Below are 19,723 nucleotides of genomic sequence, written 5' to 3'. Positions count from 1 at the left end.
TGGTTCTTCATTTGCATATGTATGTTAGTGAACATTCATGCATCTCATCTACATAAGCAGAAGAAGAACATCTGTTTTCCTTTCCTAACTAGTATTGATCATAGATTTTTCATGGACTAATTGCCAGTTACCCCCCCCCCATCCCTTCTCTCTTTCTCTCTCTCTCTCTCTCTCTCTCTTTCTCTCTCTCTCTCTCTCTTTCTCTTTCTCTCTCTCTCTCTCTCTCTCTCTCTCTCTCTCTCTCTCTCTCTCTCTCTCTCTCTCTCTCTCTCTCTCTCTCTCTCTCTCTCTCTCTCCATCATGTACTACAGAGTCATCTCCTTGCCAAAGAGAAGAAAGTTACAAGAACAGCAGTACAGTAGGCCTCTTTTGTGGTAGGTATAGACCCATTAAGCACAGAAATGGGGATGAGGGAGTCAAGCTTCCAGGCTCAAAGTAAAAAATGTTTCCTTTCCCTGAAGTATACTCTTGGCTTCTGTGGTCTCACAAGCAGGGAAAGGCATCTCATATTAGCATATGAGCCAAAGAAGTATGGTTCTGAGACAGATCCTCAGGGAAATGGTAGCTCTGTTTCCCACCCCACCCCCCATGTCCATCTTTGGTAGGCAAGAAATTTTAGACCTTATCTCATCTGCAAAGCTCATAGAAAGCATCTTCTGGCTGATAGTTGCTCTTACTATTATAGCTTTTTTTCTGTATTCCCGTCTACAAAGTCTATCTATTCCCTTCAACTCATTGCTTACCACTTCCATTGCCATCCCAAGGCCTCTAGACCATATACTATCATCTTAATGTCTTCTTCATGAAACTTGCCCAGACCAATTAGTCAATCAATCAACTAGCATCATTAAATACCTACTATGTGCTAGGCATTGCTTTAACCATGAGATAAAAAGGCAAACTTAATAGTATGTGTTCTCAAGGATATCACAGTCTAATAAAGGAGACACCATGCAAATAGCTACATATAACAAGACACATGCAGAAAAAATCAGGGGGAAGGGCACTAAGAATAAGGGGGTACGGTAAGTTTCTTGTATGAGATGGGGCTTTGAATCAAACTTAAAGGAATCCAGGAAAGATAGGAGGTAAAAATTAGGAAAGAGAGGGTTCCAGTGAAGAATAGGTGTCTGAAGATATAGTGTTTGAATCATAACGAGGCCAGTAAAGTACAAGAAGACTTGAAAGATAGGAAGGGACCAGGTTATGAAGGACTTTAAAGCCAACAAAAGATTGTATATTTGATATTAGAGGTGATAGGGAAGTTTAATGAATAGTGGGGGGTGGGGTGATGGAAAAACATGATCTGATTTTAGGATGTTCAATTTAACAGTTGAGTGGAAGATGGAATAGAATATGGGGATATGGAGATGCTTAAGACAAGGAGACCATCTAGCTGGCTATTCCAATAATCTAAGTTATGATATCATAAAGTCCTATATCAGAGCATTGGGGGGGGGGTCAGAAAAGAGAAGAGAGTATATGAGAGATCTTATTAAGATAAAAATGATGGGATTTGGCAATAGATTATATATGGAGGATTGAGAGAAGGTGAGGTGTCAAGGATGACACCAAGATTCAGAGCCTGGATGTTTGAAAGGGTGGTGATAACCTTGACTATAAAAGAGAAGTCAGGAAGAGAAGAGAGCTTGGAGGAAAAGATGAATTCAATTCTGAATATGTTTAATAGGATGTTAGGATCACATCTAAACCAGTAGATAGTTTTCAAAAAATGGCTTTTCTGAGGCCACCTGGGTCTCTTTCTCTTTGAGGTTAGTGGAATGCCAATATCCTATAGGAGCACCTATAATCAGAGGAAGATTGTCACATGGCCAGCATTTTAATTGTTAACCCAGGTTTGTCTCTTGGTACTTATTAAAAGAGCAATTAGAACTCATCAGTAAGTTAGTCTACAAGTATTTATTAGGTGCTATTTTTTTGAGGCATCATATGAAATTCATGAGATACAAAGAAATAACCAAGGAGCTCACATTCCAATGGAAGAAACAACATGAAAACAGCTATAAATATGAAAGATAGAACATAAATTGGAGATAGTCCCAGAGGAGTAAGCACTTGCAGTGGAGGGATGAAGGACAGGGGTACAGGGCAAAAATAATCTCACATAGAAAGTGGACCTGGTGTTCTCAGTCACCAAAATGTTTCTGTATGGACAGTACATCCTCCTAGAATTTCTGTGTACAGTAAATAAAGTACATTATTTTACTAAATTAGTGTATGTTCCTTAAAATAATATACACAACCCTTTTATAAACAAACTCCTGTTTTCCTATTGATATAACATCTATCTTTTAGGATATTTTTATTAATTTCTTGTTTTTACATCATCCACATTTTCCAATTTATTCCCCTTCTTCTCCCTGAGAATCCTAATAAAGAATTGAAAAGAGAAAAGTAACTAGCTCTGTAAAACTAACCAATATATCAAAAAGACTGGCATTATATGCTAGTCTCTACACCACTTCTAAGCAACAGAGAGGGAATTATTTTCAAAATTCTTTGGACTTAATATCTGTAATTTACATTTCACAAAGTTTGGCTTCAATTGCTCCGTTGCCTTTTTTCAGTTTAAGTATTGTAATCATCATGCATATTGTTTTCCTACTTTTGCTTACTTCATTTTGCATCAGTTCACATAAGTCTCCCTGTACTTCTTTGTATTCATCATATTTGTCTGTTCTTAGACTGCAGTAAAGTTATATTACATTCATGTATTGCAACTTGTTTAGATATTTGCTAACTGATGATCCTATGCTTCATTTCCAAATTCTTTACAACAACAAAAAAGTACTGCTATGAATATTCTGGCATACTGGAAACCTTCTGTTTATTGTTGACCTCCTTGGAGTATATTCCAAGATGTGGGGTCTTTGGGTACAAGGATATGGACATTTTAGTCACTTTCTTAACATAATTCTTAATTACCTTCCAGAATGTTTGGATCATTTTATACCCCAACCAATAGCTAATATACACATTTCTCTTTATGAAGGATTTCCCTCATGGTGTCTCTTTAATAATCTTTTATCTCAATTTCTTAATTGGTACCTATTCATAATAGATTTAAATTCTTCTAGATCTCAAGCAGGAGATAAAATAAAGATACTTCAGATACCACTGGGTATTACCTCAATCCTACCTGATAGGAAAACACTTCTCCATTCATGCACCTATTCAGAAAACTTTCTTTCAGTAGCTCTATTAAGGAAATCCATCCTCTCTTCACCTCCTCCTCAAGTAGTTTAAGGATGAGGGTTATTACCTTTAGGCTTCTTCTCCACCTCAGTAAACACATACACATACATTTATCATAGGGACTTACTCATTGTTCTCACAAGTACTGTGATATACCTATAGATCACCCCATCTAGGAGTCTTTATTCCTTTATACTTCTATAGCAGGCACATTTATGGAGCAGCAACAACCATGAATGTGACATGGTGACCATGACAATAAGACACAAGCAAGAATATGAACCAACTGGTGAAATGTGTAGACCACAACTGGGAAAATGTTGGGCTGCTATCAGGATTGGCTATAAGTCAAAGACCTGTAGGTCTAAAGATCAAGAGAGGAGTGAAGGGATCAATGATTATTGGGTGAAGGATGAACACAGCAGCCATGAAAGAAAGGAAGGAAAAGATAGATTCTCTAGGATCGAGGCAGACAAAGATCAGGAACACTTTTGAAGATATCCTCATTAGTGGAGTGAAAGTATCCAAATCATTTTTTTTATTATTATAGCTAGTAGGAGTTGGAGAAAAAGCCCATGACATGGGGTTAGAAAGATCTGAATTTAACATTGCTGGTGGAGTTGTGAACTGATCCGGCCATTCTGGAGGGCAATTTGGAATATTTTTGTACAAGTCTTTTTGTCCATTATCTCTTTGGGGTACAGACCCAGCAGTGCTATGGCTGGATCAAAGGGTAGACATTCGTTTATCGCCCAAAAATATTCATAGCTGCGCTCTTCGTGGTGGCCAAAAATTGGGGGAATGGCTGAACAAATTGTGGTATATGTTGGTGATGGAATATTATTGTGCAAAAAGGAATAATAAAGTGGAGGAATTCCATGGAGACTGGAACGACCTCCAGGAAGTGATGCAGAGCGAGAGGAGCAGAACCAGGAGAACATTGTACACAGAGACTAATACACTGTGGTATAATCGAACGTAATGGACTTCTCCATTAGTGGTAGTGTAATGTCCCTGAACAATCTGCAGGGATCTAGGAGAAAAAACACTATCCATAAGCAGAGGACAAACTGAGGGAGTAGAAACACCGAGGAAAAGCAACTGCCTGACTACAATGGCTGAGGGGACATGACAGAGGAGAGACTCTAAACGAACACTCTAATGCAAATACTAACAACATGGCAATGGGTTCGAATCAAGAACACATGTGATACCCAGTGGAATCACGTGTCAGCTACGGGGGGTGGGAGGGAGGAAAAGAAAATGATCTTTGTCTTTAATGAATAATGCATGGAAATGATTAAATAAAATACTATTTTTTTTTAAAAAAAAGAAAGATCTGAATTTAAATCTTGTTTCCAACATTGGTGAGTGATACAATCCTAGGCAACTTACTTGACTTTTCTCAATCTTTATTGTCTCATCTATCTCTTTAAGAAAGAAAAAAATCTTAACTTCCATCTGAAAATAAATACTATGTATTGATTCCAAGGCAGAAGAGTAGTAAGGGTTAGGCAATGGGGGATAAGTGACATGCCTAGGAAATGTCTGAGGTCAAATTTGAATCCAGAACTTCCACTCTTGAGGCTTGGCTTTAGATCTGCTGAGGCATCTAGATGACCTCCCCCATTTCCTCTGTCTTTGAAATGGTTATAAGAACAACCCCTTGCTGAAAGCATTGTGAGGATCAAATAAGAAAAGAAAAACAATTTGTAAACCTTAAAACAATGCATTTGTGCCAGCTATTTTTATTGAGAGGCTATTTTTATCTCTGTTCTCTTTCATATTTCCTACCTAGTAGAGTCAAGCCTATTGTTCAGATGTTGGAAAAACTAGTTGAGGATGAAAATGGGGAGAAGCAGGTATAAAGAAGTCCATGATAGTGACCAACAGAAATGTATAAGTTTGAGGAGAGTCTGGGTCTTTTAGACGGCACTATATCTTTACTAGAATGGCAATAATAAAGGAGAGAGGAAGATCCATCAACCTAACCTGAGCAGTGAATAACCTTCTTGGCATTTCTAAATCCTAGGTCTAGTCTGTGTCTTCTGGCATGGGTATACTTGTCATTGAACAACTTTGTGTATGCATAACACAAGAATGTAAACCCTTAAGAGATTTGGATGAAGCAAAGGAAAGATATTTTATTGATTTAAGTAAGTTTTGGGTGGGAGAAGGCCAAGGGGGGGGGGGAGACAGAGAGAGAGACAGAGAGAGGGAGAGAGGGAGAGAGGGAGAGAGGGAGAGAGAGAGAGAGAGAGAGAGAGAGAGAGAGAGAGAGAGAGAGAGAGAGAGAGAGAGAGAGACAGACAGACAGACAGACAGACAGACAGACAGAGAGACAGACAGAGAGACAGAGAGAAACAGAGACAGAGAGAGACAGAGAGACAGAGAGAGACAGAGACAGAGACAGAGAGAAAAGCAGAGAGGGAGAGAGAGATTAGAAGATTGGGAAGGAGGGAATGAGCAAAGGAGGGAGATAAAGAGTAAAATTATGATACTGGAATTCTGACACCATTTGGAAGTTGGGAGAGAGATGAAAGTGAACTAATGCCTTTAGTTGAAAGCAAAGTGTAATTTATTCCAGGTAAGACTGCAGAGAAATGCAAAATAAAAGACTAGTTCATTTGTCTGACTCTTTTCCTATCTGTCTGTCTCCCTATTATTGTCAGATACTCTTCAGAAAGCAACAAGCTTCCTTAGGGAAAATCAATCAATGAATAAGAATTTTAAGAAGGGAAGCATATCAGCAGGGGGAATGGGGAAACTAACAACTTCAAGAAGATTTTCTTGATTTTTAGTTGTTAGTATGCCCTGTCCAATTACTGTATATATATATATATATGTGTGTGTGTATATAAAAATATATATACATATGTATATATATTACCTTTGATGGTATGCCTTAAATCATAGTCACAGTTTTAATTTTATTATTCTTAATAATTTAATTAATATTTTAATATTTAATTATTATAATATGTTAATATATAATAATACATGTGTATTTAATAAGAATATTATGTACATATATATTACCTTTGATGCTATGCCTTAAATTATAGTCATAGTTTGGGTTATCACATGGCAGCTTCCAGTTTGGATGCTAAGGCACATAGTGGATGACTATTCTTAATGTTAATGAAAATGCACCCCAATCAATGTGTTTTACATTAACAAACAGCCACTGGACATAATTAGCTTTGAGCTAATGGCACTTAAAAATGTTGATTATAAAATGTTTACCCCACAAAGCTTAAATGCACCCTTCTACAATTATATACAGTGTCTGAAGGAAGAGTGGGCTCAAACTTAGAACATAATAAGAGTACGGTGCACATGCAGGGAACACACCTAACCTTATATCCTTTTCTCTTAGTGGAGTCCTCATTAAGCTGTCCCCAGAGGACATTCTCTCTAATGGGATCCCAACATCTGTTTGTTTGTTTTTCCATAGACTCTTGACTGCCAAGGCTAGCTCTCTCTTGAGTTTATATTCAGCTTTCTTTGCTACCACCAGAGATTCTACTCTTAAATGCCAGTTCCAAATGCAAATGGTTTCTTCTCCATGTCTGATAGCAAATAATAGCTACCATTTATATAGCTCTTATTATGTATCAGAGCTAAATGTTTTAGGGTTATCATCTTATTTGACCATAAAGCAAACCTGGGAGAAAGGAGTTTTCATTATCCCCATTTTACAGATGAATCAATCAATCAACATTTATTAACCAGCTTCTATGTGTTTGGTACTGATAAGAAAGCTGAGACAGATAAGGTAAGCCACAGCTAAAGAGTATCCAAGGCTGGATTCAAATTCAAATGTTCCAGACTCTGGTTCAGAATTCTACCCACTGCCCTACGTAACTGCTCCATGTCTGTCCCAGTTGTGGGTTTTTGCTTCCTCATGAATGCAGTGTCTCCTATTGGTTGCACTGCTCCTCTTCCAAGCTATAGGAGTGTACAATGAGGCAGTGGGGAGGGCAGAGAAACCCCCAAAGTGATTTCTTCTTGGGAGCTGGATGGCTCTTCCATTTCTAACCTCTGCCTTGGACTTGCACCCCTTTAATAAATGCTTGTTGATTGAGGAATCGACTTCCAGTAAAGAAAGTGAAACGAGTAAAAAGAGGTAGAGGATAGAAGATATAGTAATAGTGAGAAATGAAGTTTCATTAGAGCACAGAGGAAATAGGTGAAGGGGTATAGTAGGAGGTAAGTCTTGAAAAAATAGGTTCTTGGCCAAAGCATGAAAAGCCCTAAAAACTGGACTGAGGAGTTTGGACTTAATTCAGTAGATAATAGGGATCTATTAAAGGTTTTTGAGCAGGAGAAAGATGTGATCCAAGGGCTTCATTAGGAAGATAATTCTCACAGCATTATATAAAATTGCAAAGATAGCTGGGAGACTATCTAGGAAATTATTGCAAAAGTCCAGGGGAGAAGTAATGAGGGCCTGACTAGCATGGCTGGCAGTAGGAGCTGAAAAGAAGGAACTCTGAAAAGTATTTAAAGAGCTTTGAAATATGTAAGTGAAAGCTCCAAGGCAGGGTTAAACAGTAATGGTGTTTTATGTACTTTCAAGGTATATTAACCCAAATGGGAGCCCCGGCGAACCTATCCACCCCCCAACCTTTTATAACTTATTAGAGTCATAAATCTTTCTTAAATACATTCTTTACACAAGATTAAGTGCTAAACGATGATGAGATTTTAACATGAAATAATAAACAAATAAGAAAACCAAAGGGAATGGAGATTTTCTCATTCTTTCACAGGTTACCTCAATTTTCACTTTTCTCCAGCTGTGATTTCACTGAAAGTTCAAGGTCTTCCTGCAAAGACTAAGGTCTAACTCAATAGCAATCTTCAGATCTATACAGAAGAAACCTTAGTGACCAGCGTATTCCATTTGTGCTGTATTTAGAACAAGAGAAAACATGCTTAAACCACAGCATTGAGATTTAAGTTGGCTTTGAGGGAAAGTTCCCTAAAAGTAGAAGCATGTAGACAATGGTTGGCAAAATAGGGTGTAGAATATTCCTACTTAAAACTATGACAGTTCTTTACTTGGCCAAACTGGTTTAAATATGGCCCTGAGAACATACGGGGGGATGAGTTGAATGACCTCTAAAGGGAGCCTTTCAGCTATTTAAGTCTGATTCTAAAACCCAGGTCTAATGTACCATATAAAGTCTGTATTTTGCTTCTACTTCGTACCCCTCCTCCCATTCTTGACCTCATTAAAGCTCCAAATGAAACTTGTCCTCACAGACCTAGACTGTATCATCAAACCCAGCTGAATTTCTAAGACACCTAGGCACAGCTTGGTTTAATCTAATTTGTTCCCAAAGTAGAACCCCAGGAAGGACATTAACAAAAAAAGAAAAAGAAAAAAGAAAATTGATATTTCAAAATTATACTATTTTTCTGCCTAAGATGTTCATAACTTTCTATATTTCCAAGAAAATGTTTATCTCTCTACTGGGCTCCCTTCAGTTCCCCATTAAAAATATCTTTATTATATTTGTGATATATTTTTACAGCATTTCAGATAAGCGTTCTCTTTCCCCCTATATACAGATATATGTGTATATACATATCTACATAAAGAAAAGACCCATTACATTACGAGGGCTACATATTTTTTAAATGTCTTTTATGAGGTTTATTAAAAGAAGCTATAAATTCTGTAGGAATGCTGAAGCCGTATGACATTGATCTTATTCTTTATTTAAACAAAGTATAAACTTGAAGTAAATCCTGTTGTGGAATGTAAACCCTTTCAAATACCCTCAAATCGGTCATTCACATGTGCCACTCTTAAAATATCAAACAGCCTCTGAAACACCCTGTCTCTGAGTGTTTTTGCGATAGCAACAAAGAGTTTTCTGGTGATTGTGTGTACCTGTTCAATTCCTTATTCTCACACAAGAGGAGGATCAGAAGTGCCAACTGGCTACAAGCCTTTGGTATACCCATCATGTCCCAGGTACCCTCATGACAATCTCTCCCACTTCAATCTGGAGGCATAACTCGCTTTAGGAAAATCTAAAGTACAAAAAATCTGAACTTACAAAGATAGAGAAATGATTATTCAGATCCCCAAAGGATTATTTGCTTTACAAAAGGATCCCCAAAGCATTGTTTTATAAAAACCATTAGGTTATTTAATTCCTTCCTATATGGTTTATTTATCCTGATTGTATTTTACTGATACAGAGAGATATATGTGTGTAAATCAGTCAACAAACATTTATTACCCAAGACATGCATGGAGGATATAAGTATAAAGAATGAAGTAATTTCTACTTCAAGGAATTTACATTTTAATAAAAGGAGAGAGTTTTTTACACTTTGCCTTTGTAATCCCTAGTGCAGAGCACAGTGTTTTTGCTCAAGCACTTAAAAGATGCTTGTTGATTGTTTTAAGTAAGGATCTTTCAAATATGATTTCTTTGACTTAGTTCATCTATGGAGACACATGGGATTTTGAAAAACCCTTATCATCTGTCTTGGAATCAAGACATAAGAAATGGATACATGATTTAGAGATCAAAGGTGATACCATAAACAAATTAGGGGAGGATGAAATAGTTTACCTGACAGACCTCTGGATAAGGAAAGAATTTAGGTTAAAATAAAACAGAATATTATGAGATATAAAATATAGTTTTGAATACATTAAATTAAATTTTCTATACAAACAAAAGTGATTCAACCAAGATTATAAGGCAAACAACAAACTGGGGGAAAATCTTTATTGTAAATCTCTCTAGCAAAAATTTCATTTCTCAAATGTTTCAAGAAATGAGTCAAAATTTATAATAATATAAAGCATTTTCCAATCGACAAATGGTCAAAGAATATAAATAGGCAATTCCCAGATGAAGAAATTAAAACTATTTTTAAACATATGAAAAAAATGCTCCAAATTACCACCAGTTTGAGAAATGCAAATTAAAACAACTCAAAAGTAACATCTCATACCTATCAGACTGACTAACATGACAGAAAAAGAAAAAGAATAAAAACTGGAGAGGATGTGGAAAAATCAGAACTACTACACCAGAGGTTCTCAATACATAATGCATACCGGGTATTTACATTCCGAATCATAACTGTAGCAAAATTACAGTTTTGAAGTAGTCACCAAAATAATTTTTTGGTTTGGGGTCACCGCAACATGAGGAGCTGTATTGCGGGGTCACGGCATTAGAAAGGTTGAGAACCACTGTACTACACTGTTGATGGAGCTACAAAATGAAGCAACCATTTTGGAGAGCAATCTGGAACCATGGCCAAAGTACCATAAAACTGTGCATACCCTTTGACCCAGCAATACCACTACTTGGTCTGTATCCCAAAGAGATTAAAGATAAGGGAAAAGAACCTACCTGTACAGAAATATTTATAGCAGTTTTTGAGGTTTCAAAGAACTGGAAATTGAAAGGATGTCCATCCACTGGGGGATGGCTGAACAAATTGTAGTATATGTTTGTAATGGAATACTACTGTGCCATAAGAAATGACAAATAAGATGATCACAAAAAATACCTGGAAAGATTTTATGAAGTGTTGCAAAATGAAATGAACAGAACCAAGAGAATGTTCCACACAGTAACAACAAAAAATGATGATCAACTGTTATTATCAACCATTATCAACAAGTCAAGGATGCTAGACAACTCCAATGTCTCATGACAGATGAAGGATAGTCTCCATCCTAGAAAGAAGAGATGAAGTCTGAATACAGATAGAAATGTACCATTCTTTATGTCCTTCTTGAGTTTTTCTCTAGTCTAAGCAATAAGCAGCATGTGTCCTCTCTTATAACATGATGAACATATATACAACCTATATTATATTACCCTACCTTTTAGGGGGGAAGAGAAAATGGAAGAGAGAGAGACAGAGAGAGACAGAGAGACAGAGAGAGAGAGAGACAGAGAGAGAGAGACAGAGACAGAGACAGAGACAGAGACAGAGACAGAGACAGAGAGAGTATGGATTAGAAAACATTAGAAAAATTATATTGACATGTACTCTGGAAAAAAATTTACAAAAATTTTAATCAAAAAGGGTCAATACTGAGTATCAGTCCCAAGGCAGAAGAGTGGTAAGGGCTAGGCAATTAAAGTTAAATGACTTTTCCAGGGTCACACAGCTAAGAAGTGTCTGAGTACAAATTTGAAACCAGGACCTCTTATTTCTAGGCCTGGCTCTCTAAACACTGAGTCACTTTAACTGCCCTAACAAATGGGATTGTGCCATCTATAACAGACTACAAGTCAGATATAATCTACTCAATGGCTCCCTTTCTTTCCAACATCTTTAACCCTGTGAAACTGAGTTAAAAGTAAAAATTAAAAGGAAACATACTTTTCCCCTCTTTCTAAAGATATGGAAGCTATAGATGTGGAATATGACATATATTGTTAGACATAATTTCTAATTTTTTTATTTTGTTTTACTTTAATTTTGATGAAATACATTTCTTGGTTGCCATGAAGTGTTCAATGACAGAGAAGAGGTATGTTAACAGGATAAATGGACATGTTTGCTATAGGAACAAAATAAACCCACAAAACTAAAAAAAAATTGCTACAGAAGAAAGTAGTGGGGGGCAGCTGGGTGGCTCAGGGGATTGAGTCAGGCCCAGAGATGGGAGGTCCTGGGTTCAAATCTGGTCTCAGATACTTCCTAATTGTGTGATCTTGGGCAAGTCACTTAACCCCATTGCCTATTCCTTGTCATTCTTCTGCCTTAAGAACCAATACATAGTATTGATTCTAGGATAGAAAGTAAGGATTAAAAAAAAGAAAAAAGAAAGTGATTCAAAGAAGAAAAAGGTCATACAATATCCAGCTTAAGTAGTGGGGAGGGATAGCCATGGTGTGTCTGGCGAGTAGCCTAAGTCTTAGGTCACTTTTTCAGCGGTGCTGCTCAGAAGCCCAGTTAGAGCAAGGTAGAGCCCAGACAAATGACAGATTCTGAATCATCATCTCAAACTCAGGTGATGGCACTAGCTTTGACATTCTTATAGATTTTCTCTGAAATTCACCTAAATCAAGGCCAGCCAAAAACCTTTTCTTGCTCAGTTTGAACAAGGATAGGTGGTTTAAGGATAAAAGAAAAAAATGGACTTTAAAAAATTGACATCCTCTTCTAAAAATGCCACATTTAGCTGATCCATTTATCCAATAAAAAAAATGCCTCAAGGAATTATTTAATTTTTCTATTTGTATCTCAACACCTATTTGCTTTTAAAACGAAATCAAATATGAGTTTGCCTTAAAAATCTCTATTTTGTTTTAAATTCCAGTTTCTCATTCCCTTACTAATTTCTATTAGGTCTCAGAAAATAATAGAATATAATACAGTCAACATTTTGCTTTACTAAAAACACAGGATTGCCCTCTCATGGGGAAAAGGGTAACTGTAAGTTCTCTGACTTGTGAAACATTTTCTGAGTAATAGTTAAGAGATGGTGCTAAAAGTAGGGTTTCAGGGTGGAGGATCATCCATTTTCCACCATTTTTCATTGTTTTCCTTTCCAGAAATCCATTGGACTGCAACAATAGGATGCTTGCAATTGAAGTTGAGCAATTATTTACTCCTTACTAAATCAGTTTTCTTGGGTAATTATTACTCAACTCCACAAAGGTAACTAAAACTCAAAACAGAATTGTGTGAGAGGTGATGGGAATTGGTGAGGGAGGGGAAGGCAGCGGAGATTAACCAGGCTCTAATCCCATGGATTACAGCAGATTTTTTTCTCTCTCTAGAATATAGTGGTGCATAGTAGTGCCTGTTTTAGAGGGAGGTTTTCTGATAGGTAATTAATAACTGGCTATCTGAGAACAAGGACACATGTATTTTGGCACAGCTTCCTGAGCACAGGTTGAGACCCGAGTTCCTTCATAAACCCATGACCAAAACAACTGTTTGCTTGTCCACAAAACCCAAGAATTCCTAAGGATAGGGGACTTTAGGAGGCCAAGAGATGGCAGCAGATAGGATATCGTTATCATTCCTTCACAATGCTTGGCAGAAATAAGACATATGCTTGCCTAGTAGAACAAGGGAAGAGTTTATGGACAATGTTTTTTTAAGCAACATCTTTCATAACAAAAGAAAACAAAAAGCTCTAGATTTTGTCTGATGGAGCAACAGTGAAAATAAATCCACAACTTTGGAAGAAAGGGACCTGGATCGTACCACTTTCTGTTATTAGAGCAGGTTATTCTGCAGTATAGTTCTGTAAGGAAGTGGTTTTACTTGTTAAACAGCCCCGAAATATAATTGTTTTATGGGGGTAGGTTATAGAGGGCTATGTACCTAGTAAATAATAAAAGTAACTATCTTTCCGAGCCCCTCTGGGTCCTTTGTTCCTTACACATTTTAAGTTGTTATAAATAAGGGCTGTCCTACCTGGTGAGCATCTGTTATCTTAAGTGCATTTACAGGAGCTAGTGATCCCTTTAACCTACATTTCTGAAAACTATATTTGAGCTATAGCTAAGCTGTCTTGGGTGATTTTCTTAAAGTAAGCACTGTTCTTGTGGTCTGGCTCTGAACTTCTATTTTGGTTTTTAGAAAAGAACAGAATAAGGAAAACAAAACTTCAGACCATCAAAGCATTTACTAGAAAAATCAATTGTTGATTTTTACTAGGAAGAAACTATGTCCTACTCCTCCTGTAATCAAACACCCTTTTACCTATCTCTTCTGTGTATGGGGACCTGTGAGAATTTAACACTAGTCTGCACCCCTTTTTCTTGGTACCCTAAAATCAGTCTTGGAGTTTTATTTGAAATTTTTTATTTAATTAATTAATTTAGAATATTTTTGCATGCTTACATGATTCAGGTTCTTTTCCTTCCCTCCTCCCACCCCTCTCCAGTAGCCAATGAGCAATTCCACTGGGTTTTACCATTGATCAAGATCTATTTCCATATTATTAATATTGACATTGGGGTGATCGGTTAGAGTCTACATCCCCAATTATACCTGTCTTGGGGTTTTAAAAGGAAAGTTTCATATCAAGGTTGAAACCCATTTTCTAGTGAATTGGGTTTCAGTTCAGCCTCCACCCCATGACTGGATTAAGAATAAGACCTGTGGCTTATTTGTATAAGGGAACATAGGAACACTCTGGTAGGACACCAGAGAAGCCTTGTGGCTCCTTGGCACCCCAAAGGTGCTTCCCTCTTGTCCCACATGATTCCTGGGGACTGGAAGACCTGCCTCTGACTCAGAATGAAGTCAAAGCCAGTTAATCAGAGATCCATAAAAGTGACATCACAGGGTATAAATTTGGGGTTAAGGAGGCTCTCTTCCTCTTTCTGGACAAGGAATCACAGGGAAAAAAAGTTCAAATCATGGTCTAGGAAGCACTGACTAGGTGAGGAGACTTGGGAGGGAAAAGAGCCAGTCATTGTGGCTTGTGCCTTTTTTATTCTCAGACCCACTCTTTTAATTTATTTAATAAATAATTCTAAAATTAAGATACAGACTTCATAGAACTTTTATCTTAACAGACCTCGAAGTGAGAAAAGCAAAGGTTTCAAATACTTTTTACCCTCTAAGAACAATATTCCTAAATGAGATACTGTAAAATGCAGAATGCTATCTAAATGCTAACTGTTCTATATCAATTAATATAATAGATGCATATGCCATTATTAATTATAATAGTAACAATAAAGAAAATGTAGGAAAAGCTTGTCTTCAAGATTAGCTAAAGGCAAAAATGTAGCACAGAAAAAAATGTTTTCTAGTGAGCCAGGCTTTCCTTTCCTTTTCTTAAATAAAATTAAAATTATTTCACCTGGAAGTTGAAGGAAAGATGGCAGACATAGAGGATAGCCAAATCATAGGTATCAAAGGATAGAACAGGGGTCAGGATGTTCTCCTAGAATATCCCCTCTTCCCTTGAGGAGTTGGGGTATATGGAAGAGTGGGTGAAATGGTTCTAGAGCAGACTATCATAGCAATGTGTTACTGGGGCTGACAGCAGCTAAGCCTGGGTTGTACTGCTTTTTAGGTGACTGGACCATAAAAGAAGTGCTGGGATGACATTGCTGAAAGAGGCATCATTCCAGTCCTTTTTCTTACTGCCTGGGCCAAAGCTCCACATGCATTGTGCTAGTTACAATTCTGCCTTTCCTCTCTCAACAGGCCCTCTCCATAGTATTTAGAGATAGAAGCTGATATATTATCTGCCCAATGATCCCACTTTACAAATAAAGAAACTGAAGGCAAGAGAGATTTTAGTAACTTGCCCAAGGACACCAAGGCAACTGAGCCATGACTGGAACTTATCTTTTGTCTCTAAAGCAAGTGCTCATGGTTTTACATCATGGCGCTTCCATCATTCTTTCTCTCCTTTCTCTTCATTAAAAATTATTTTCCAGAAAGGATCTGAAAATTCATGGGCATATCCTTGTGGGTGAAGGAGAGAAAGAGAGACAGAGCCAGAGAGAAACAGAGAGAGAGAAAGGAAGGTGAAGAGAGAGGAAGGGAAAGAGAGACAGTCAAAGGGAGGAAAAGAGAGGGTTGGGTGGGAATGGAGAAAGCTTCATTTAACATGAGTCAAAAAGTCTTAAACCAAAGAAGCAATTCTCAGTTGTTCAATTTCAGCACAGACCAAGAATCCTGGGGAGTGTTTTGTTTTGTAACCTCTTAGAAGAGCCTAAAATTTCAGAACCCAATGGTTGCTTGCTTGAGTAAGCTACCTGCCTTTAAGGCTTTGTCCTAACTGTCCTTTAACTAGTTAATTCTGTGAAAATCTAGAGGCTGCTCCTCCTTCATTCCCACCCAGACCAGACTTGAAGTCCTCCTGAGAACACTCTAGTGTACATAAGAACAAGCCAGGGCATTACTATCCTTCCTCTCTTTTTATCCTACCTTCCCCCCATTTCTCATCCTCCCCCTGCCTTCAGTCTGTTTGCTTGATGCTTCCTTTCTCTTCCTTCCTGCCCGCCTGTTTCTACTTGCAGACAATAAAATCATGTGTGTGAGTGTGAGTTTCTGGAGGCAAACTGGGGAAGAGAGCAAAGAAGCCTCTCTTTCAGGGTTCCAGGTAGGACCAACTCTCTCATAAATATCCTGTGCCTTCAGGGCCTTTCAGGAATCTACCAGATTTTCTAAATAATGAAGGAAAGCAATAGGACACCGATGACCTGAGGTGAGAACGCAGACGTTTTATTCCAAGCCCGCTTTATCTGTGTGAGCCATTAGCTCTTAGCATCATGTAGAGGGAAAAGCACCACTTTTGAAGAACAAGGACCTGAATGGTTTATTTCTTGCCTCCTGGGGTATTTACCTTCTTTTCTTGGTGCTTAGCTAGTACGTAGCACATACTATATCTTTACTTTACTATAGACACTGTATCTTTACAGATTGACTGACTGGTGTAATTGTATCTACACTGGAGGCTGTCTTCTGTGTCTCACCACCCTTAACTGGTACTATGTAACCTTGGGAAAGTCATTGGACCTCTTCTGGCTCCAAGTTACTCATCTGCAATAGGAGATGAACGAACTAGACGATGGCTATGTCTTTTTTAACTCTAAATCCTATGATCTATGACCCACTTGGGTATTTCAAAGGTTATATGCAAGGATCACCGATGTCCAAAGGGTCTAGATGTATCTGTGTGGTACAGGGAAAAGAGGGTTAGCTGTGGAATGAGGGGGTTAGGGTTCAAATATCAAATCTACCACTTACTATGACCTTAAACAAGTCTCTAACTTCCCTGAGCCTCAATTATCTCATGAATAAAGAAGTCTTGTTAGGTTACCTCTAAAATCCCTTCATTTGGTAGGACCCGAGTTCAAATTCTGATTTCTATTTCTCAGCTACATGCTATTGGGCAGGTCATTTACCTCTATGACTTTCATCATTAAAATGGTGATAATAATATTTGTTCTTCCTATGTGGGATGGGGTAAGGAGACCATGGGCTAGGAATCATTTAGTAATAGGTCGATTCAGTTAAGATAGTAAAATTAGGCTTAGACATATATAGTTCCTTGTTACCTCTGTAATAATGAACAATAATAATAGTAATACTATAACTGAAATGCAGAGCACTTTAGAGAGGTGGTATATAGAAACAAACAGTATAATCAAGAAGACTAACTCAAGCCCTCTCTCTGACATATTCAGGCTGTGTGACCCTGAACAAGTCACTGTACCAGGCAACTCTCTGAGACTCTCAGTTGCAAAACAGATGCTGATATCCATTGGTGGAGGGACTTTCCTCATTGGGAATCCACTAGGCTAATAAAATTTGCTGGTTCAGTCCCAACACAGCCATACATCCCTCTCAAATCCTTTTATACACAGTATTTCATTTGAGCTATTTGAAAAATCTATTGAGACTATTATGTGCATTTTACAGAGAAAAGAAGTGAAGTCAAGGGAGGTTAAATGATTTCCTTAGTCATATGATAATAATTAATAGCTAATAATTATGTAGCATCTACTCTGTACCAGATACTATGCTAAATACTTTATAAATATCTCCTTTATCTTCACAACAACTCTATGAGAAAGAGAGCATTATGAATTCCATTTTATGGATAAAGAAACTGAGGCAAACAGAGAATAAGTGACTTTCCCAAGGTGATAAATTAAGAACCAGAGATCATATTTGAAATCAAATCTTCCTAATTCCAAGTCCAACTTTTTGTCCACTGTACCATCTAACTGCCCTTTAGGAAGTAGCTGTTCCTTATGTAGCAGGTAAAGACTATAGTCAGGATTTGAACTTGGATCTTTCAGACTCCAGGTTCTATGTTTTATATTTGAGTAAATACCATACATAAACTATTAATATGCCAGGTCCCACTGGCTCCCCCCTGGTTGCTATTATGCATTCAGTGCCATTGGTGGGATGTTTCTTCTACTGAACCTTCATTTTGTTTATTGATTCAGCCAACTCCCATGCACTCGTGATTTTAGACCAACTGATCCATGATTTTTTCCACTAACTAAATTTGAACTCCCTCTATAGGGTACTGATGTATTCAGTAGCAATAGGTAAAATTCTACCTCTCCAACTATATCAATGTCACCTCATGCCCAACTGGCTCCATGAAACCTACCCCAGGATTGATTACCTCATACACTCTTATCTCTGACAGCATTGACAGCCTGGACCTCAGTTCTGGAATTCGATTATATTTTGGCCTGTGGGGCTCATTGCTCATTATGCAAATTCTAGCTCTTCAATAGGATTTACAGGCTAATCCTGGGCTAGGAACACGTCCTGTTCAGACATGTATTTAACAACCCTTTTAAGCAAATATTTGTCTCTTTACCATGCATGTTAAATTTCATCAGGAGATACTAAAATGAATGTAAAAGAACAAAAGGTAAATAATCTCAAGGGACAATATGAAAAGGGTAGGAAAGATGGGGCTTCGCACTACCAGATCTCAAACTTAATTCAAAACAATAATCATAAAAACTATTTAGCATTGATTGAAAAATTGAGGTTGATCAGTGAAACAGATTAGCTAAACAGCATACCGAAGCGACCTAACTCCGTAACATAGTGCCTAATAAAACCCAAGACCCTGGTTACTCACTACTTTGGAAAAACTGCTGGGAAAACTAGAAAACTGTTGGGCAGAACTTGGGTGTAGACCAAAACTTCACACTATATACCAAGATGAACACGAAATCCATATATGACTTACACATCAACAGCAACATCGTAAGCAAATTGAAGGAGCAAGAAAGAAAATATCTTTCTGATCTAAGAAGAAAGGAAGAGTTCATGACCAAACACAGGATAGAGAAGACCATAGATGATAAAATGGACAATATAGATTATATTACATTTTGAAGTTCTTTGACAAACAAAATTAATGCAATAAAAATTAGAAGGAAAAGAAGTAACTGGCAAAAATTATTTGTTTTTATATCCAAGATTTAGAAGAAATTGATTCAGATTTAGAAGGGTAAGAGCTGGGGGGCTCAGTGGATTGAGAGCCAGGCCTAGAGAATCTGACCTCAGATACTTCCCAGTTGTGTGACCCTGGGCAAGTCACTTAACCCCCATTGCCTAGCCCTTACCACTCTTCTGCCTTGGAGCCAATACACAGTATTGACTCCAATATGGAAGGTAAGGGTTTATAAAAAAAAATAGATGAAAAAAAAAGAAAGGTAAGAGCTGGTCTCCAAAAGATAAAAGGTCAAAGGATATGAAGAGGCAGTTTTTAAAGGAAGAAATCTAAGCTATCAATAACCATACAAAAAATCCTCCATATCACCAATAATTAGAGAAATTCAAATTAATATAACTCTGAGGTTCCATCTTGCATGCATTAGTTTTGAACAAAGATACCAAAAGTGGAAAAAGACAAATGTCAGAGGTGCTTTAGGAAAACATGGACACTAATGCTCTGTGGAGATGTGCATTGATACAATCATTCTGTAAGCAATTTTGAAGTAATTCCAAAAAAGTTTCTAAACTACATATATCCTTTGGACCA

The sequence above is a fragment of the Monodelphis domestica genome, chromosome 2, assembly GCF_027887165.1.
Source record: "Monodelphis domestica isolate mMonDom1 chromosome 2, mMonDom1.pri, whole genome shotgun sequence".
Lineage (NCBI taxonomy): Eukaryota > Metazoa > Chordata > Mammalia > Didelphimorphia > Didelphidae > Monodelphis > Monodelphis domestica.
Note: the sequence above shows the minus strand (reverse complement) of the source record.